This window comes from Pinus tabuliformis, chromosome 3_2 (genome assembly GCF_031772625.1).
Source record: "Pinus tabuliformis cultivar Carrire ecotype Pingquan chromosome 3_2, CPIR1, whole genome shotgun sequence".
In the NCBI taxonomy this organism is placed as follows: Eukaryota; Viridiplantae; Streptophyta; class Pinopsida; order Pinales; family Pinaceae; genus Pinus; species Pinus tabuliformis.
Genome location: NC_142302.1, coordinates 755,303,849 through 755,309,608, shown reverse-complemented (window position 1 = coordinate 755,309,608; position 5,760 = coordinate 755,303,849).

Genomic DNA, 5,760 nt, shown 5'->3' with positions numbered 1-5,760 from the left:
TGGTACAAAAGGGGGAAAGGGACATGCAGCAGGTGCTCTTGCTCGATTTCTGAGTCATATGCCTGTTGATGATGTGCTTATTGAATGTCTTCATCACTGTGGTACAGTTGTTGCTTTGGTAATTTTTTTGGCTTCTACTGATCTAGACAATGTAACGTCATCAGATGCTTTAGAAGCTCTTGCCATATTGGCTAGAGTGAAACAAGGTGGAGGTCCTGCTATTCCAACATGGGAAATCCTTGCTGAATTGCCTAACAGCTTGGAACCATTGGTGAAGTGCTTGGCCATTGGACTTCCACCAGTTCAAGAAAAGGCAATTGAGGTTCTTTGGAGACTGTGCCGGGACCAGTCTATAGTTCTTGGAGATTTGGTGGTAGAAATGCCAAGATGTATTGTTGCTCTGGCAAACCGAGTCATATATTCTTCTAGCTTAGAAGTGAAAGTTGGAGGAACCGCTCTTCTTATTTGTGCTGCCAAGGAACACAAGAAAATAGCGTTGGATACTCTTAATGAATCTGGGCTCTTAGCACAGCTTATTCACTCTCTTGTGCGCATGATGAAGCATGCTATGAAAATGAAGGATTTGACAGACGATAAATTTGAAGAAGTTCGAGGTCGCACAAACCAGGGAGGGCATTTTCAAGAAAGAGAAACAGTCACAGAGCACGATTCTGCATCAGTGTTGGGAGGAACAGTTGCAATGTGGTTGCTATCAATAATTGCTTCCTTTAATAGTGAAAGTAAAGTGGCCATCATGGAAGTAGGTGCAATCGAGGTGTTAATTCAAACACTGGAAATTTTTTCTTCAAGCGCACATCAAATAGAAGCGGAGGATGGTGGAGGTACATGGGTTAGCGCATTGCTATTCGCTATTCTATTCCAAGAAAGAGATTTTATTCGAGGCTGTGCTACAATACGTGTAATACCATCTCTTGCCATGTTACTGAGGTCCGATGAAATGATTGATAGGTATTTCGCTGCTCAAGCATGGGCTAGTCTTGTCTGCAATGGAAGCAGGGGAACACTTCTTGCGGTTGCAAATTCAGGAGTAGCTGGAGGTCTATTACCACTACTTGGTAGTGGGGAGTCAGACATATCAAACCTTGTAGAGTTAACGAAAAAAAAAATTGCACCTAGAACATCATCGCGTTCAGGGTTCATACATGGGAAGCAAATTAATAGGCTTTCAATTTAAATTTTTTTAAGATGCAGCTAAGACAGCGGGAAGGATTTCCTTAAGGAAATCACATAACAATTTTGAATAGCTTTAGGGCAGTTGAAAAGGACATTTAAATATAAAAGAGACTCGAGAGAGTCAAGATTTTGGTATTAGAACTATGTTTTACGATTACATAGCTGTTTTGTAGCGCGCTACGAAACTGCTGAAGATGATGCTTAATGCACAACAGTTTTGTAGCGCACTACCAAACTGCTGTAGATACATAATTAAAACTCAGTCAACCAATTTTGAGGGACCCAGGGAAATTTTTTGAAAAAGGAATCTCTTCAAAGGATCATGTAACAGGTGTCAACATTCAACAAGGGAAAAAACAGGTGGAGGAAACATATATTTGAACTCTAAACTTTTTGTTATAAAGTGATCATAGTTACTACAGTTCATGATATGTCAGACAACTTAGAGGAGGTCTCGTCTTCACACATGGGAAAGGTCGAAAGCATGTCAAGGACGTGGCACTCTAATATATTTTTTTATAATCAAATAAGAATGGCATGGTTCATTGGTTTCGAATATCTTTGAGGAAAACCAAAAGTAGATAAACAGGGGCAGTTTCCTACCTTTCAGGAAATTGAGAGAGTTGACATTAAGGGCAAGCAGGCAGCCACAAACATCCACCACAACTAAATTAAAAGAAACCACTTGTCAAAGAACGAGAATTGATTGTAATTAATGCTATTATTAGCATGATATGGAGTTGGACTCCTAATAGCCTTAGGTTTCTAAAAAGTCTAGTTAGCAGTTTGTTACATTTAATAGGTAGTTAAAGTGTGAATAGGTGTCATAAGAAGTATAATTCGAGTTCCCCTCATGCTGGAGGAGGAATCTCAGTCTTGTAAAGAATTCTATATATAGCAGGAACAACAATGTACTTGGGGTAGGAAAATTTCAGAGAAATTGGCACTATTGTGCTATGTACATGGCTCTGTTTTAGTAGTACAAAACTTGGCTTTACTTCTTAGGAATCAGAAGGAGTTTACTGTTCAGAATGTTGTGTATCATCTCTTTAGTATTTGCAGTGGTATAGATGTGTGGTTACTTAAAAGTCATTATTTGTGCTCTAATTTCCTTCACATATTTATAAACCGTGTTGTCCTGTATGTTTCTGGTGTATTTTGAATGGTTAAATTTCGTATGCCATGACTTCTATGTAAGGTTGATATCATTGTTATACTGAAACGAATTTGACTCCATAAGCCCAATGGATACTTTCTAGTTGTGTTTTCACCACTCATATGTTTACATTTGTTTCATAAGAGTTAGCCATCTTAATCATAATCAAAGATCATTAATCCTTTGAGAGAACCCTCTCAGGTTGGGGAGGCTAAGCCTTAGCCTAAAGTAGGTTTGAAATAGTTACTTAAGGTCTTCCTGGTCAGCAGCCTTCCAGGGTCTGATTTTGAGATAACACAGTTAACCAATGATGAACATGCCACCAAGATCATATATCGTCACTGTCCAAGATCATAACCCAAAGAACAATAGAACCTATAGTCCTCATGATTGAAGACGACATATTGCACATAGAACTAGAACTAATAAGTAGGAAGACACCATCCATTGAGCAATTTAGAACCCATAGTAACCAACATGAACAGAGAGCCAACCATTTATGCACAGAGCCATATATAATATCAATTAACCTCCAACTATATCGTAAAACATAAGAGAGAGCCATAACCTCACCTCCCAAACATAGAACCAACATAAGAACACGAACTCATGCATAACCGCATAGAGGCATCAACATTATCATCAAATGCACAAACATGTTTAAAAAGTGTACCAAAGAAACAACTCTCCACATTATAAACCAAACTTATTGGTCACATAACAAATTGACCCCAAAAGGACATGAAATAATACCATCTCTAGTTATGATCAGAAGAGGATATTATAGTTTATGCCCGAGCACTCGAACCTGGAGGATCCATGAGGTTGCCAAAAGCATAATTTCTCACAAGAAAGCCCTCAACTCGGGCCAAACGTGAATCCAGATTGTCTAAGAAAAACTTTTGATTATGAAGCACATGTTTAATGTCCTCCCATCATATGCTATATCTTATAATTAATAGAAATAATTTTATTTTTTTAATGTGTAAACAAATATTTTTTAAATATATGTATTTGTTAAAGATTATAAATTTTTGGGTTGGCATTTTATATAAAATGATAATAAAAAATAAAATATTTGATCATTTATATCAATTTAGATTGTTAGAGAAGTGTGAATTATTTTTTATGGAAGAAAACTAATTTTAGGAGATGAAACACCTTCTCTCACGCACTTTTTCAAGCATGTTTCATTTGCTGAGGAATATGATTGATTATAATTTTTTGGCTTGGGTCTTTTTGATTAAATGATATTAAAGTATCTTATTAATGTCCATTTATCAATTTGGATTGTTAGAAATGTGTGAATTCCCTTTTACGTAATGAAACCGACTTTAATGAAACCGACTTTAGGAGGTGAAACACCTTCCCTCATGCACACATAATAGTTCTATTGAGGTAAATACCCTTCATTAAAAAAAGGTTAAGTAAAATGTTGATCTTTTAAAATTTTATAGGGTTCAACTTCTAATTCTAAGATAGGTTTGAACTCCATGGGAGTCTAATATAGTATTTTGGCCATGATTGTAAATATCCATTGGAGGCTAAAGATACCAATGTCTATTCAAGACCCACAAGTCATTTGCATGACCAAAATCATGTTTCATGTACAACACACATCCTAACATATTATCTCATATCATGTATAACATGCAAAATATCGTACATTCTCTTCTCATGTATAATGGACATCATGATATATGGTCATGTCTCATATATTATACACAACATAGCATATAAGTCTCACACATGGCACAAACCGTAACTTACAATTAAATATATCCTATGGTGTGCCTATGTGGTTGTCATTTACTAAGAATAATCATACAAGGATGCATAAATTTTGATATACTCGTAAATTTCACACAGCTCGAAGTTGAAATAAACTAGATTAAACAATATCCTATGTTAACGACAAGTATATTAGCTTTATACATACATTTTTGACATTTAAATAAATTTCAAAACATTGTTACTATGCTAAATAACTTGATGCCCCAAGGAGAACCCTTCATAACAATTTAGCATGTGATGATTTACCATCTCCATACTTTGATATCGTATCATGGTCACACATGCTCCACCTTAGCATTAACAGCTATTATTTTGTCATATATCACAATTTGTGTTAATCTTTCCAACTGAGAGTTAATCCTCAATTAGTCATCAAAACTCATTGAGTTAATCCTCAAGTAGTCATCAAAACTCATTGTAATACAAACTCAATTCATGGGTTATTAATGGTAAGACTAATTGCCCCAACTTAAAGAAGGAGCTAGCTCATCCAATCATATTTGGGCCTTACTCTACCTTATGATCCGATGACTTAAATGTTGCACAAACTCCCTAAAGTGGATCTCAACAAATTTGATGGTTCTAACCCCATAAGTCGAGTCACTCAAATGGAGCATTAATTTTCCTTAAGTGGCATAAAAAATGACTTGATAAAACTTCATTTGGGTTTCTTACATTTATACCTGAAACATGGGAAATGGTGGACCTAATATAGGGTCCAGTTTCTTTTAATAATAGAACACTATTTTCAAAGTCACTCTAAAGCTTTTGAATACCTATAGGAGTGTGTTGGGACAGATTCAGAAGGCTGTCAGTTGGGCGCCAGATATGAAGCCAACGGTCTGGGGGTTCTTTCTAAGCCAATTTTTTGGCCAGATCCCTGAGGTGGTCGTGCATTCCTATTAAATTATGGTCATCTACCTCTACGAGAATCTTTTTTTCTAGATTCCTAAAATCCGACTCTCCTTCCCAGCCATATCAGTCCCATATTCTTATGTTGTATCCTTGTCTTTTCCTATAAAGAAACAGGAAACGTCTAAGAATATGTTCTTCTCATGTTGGTCTAGACCGTCATAACTAATCTCGATCCTACTTTGGATATGCTAAAATAAGCTAATTACTCCTACATGAGGAGTTGGCTAAACTTATAGAGTCAGTTAATTGAGCGTCGAGTGTTGAATCAAGTAGTGATAAATGACTTTTAGTGTGTGGTTGCATGTCAATATAGGCGAGTTGCTAGTCGAAAAGGTTAAATACCCTTCACCAAGTTCATTGTAATTATCAAGTTTTCTGTGATCAATAGAAGAGCCGCAACTCGTGCGTTTTGTGTGAATTTGTGTTTTGTCTCATGTGCCTTTCCAACAAATTGGTATGCAGTTGTCTATAATGCGACTTTTTGGAAGCTTTTCCGGTGGGTTTTTCCGGTCAAAATCCGGCAGCAATTTATTGGAATCGCAAGTTTGATAGCTAGTTTCTGCACAATCAAAGCGTCCCAGGGGTTTTTCAAGGTGCTGAATCCAAATATGCAATTTAAAAACCATTTTAAATGATACAAATCAAGATTTAACCTCAATTTTTTCCGCTGAATTCCGTCAACGGAATCTCCAAAAAGTCGC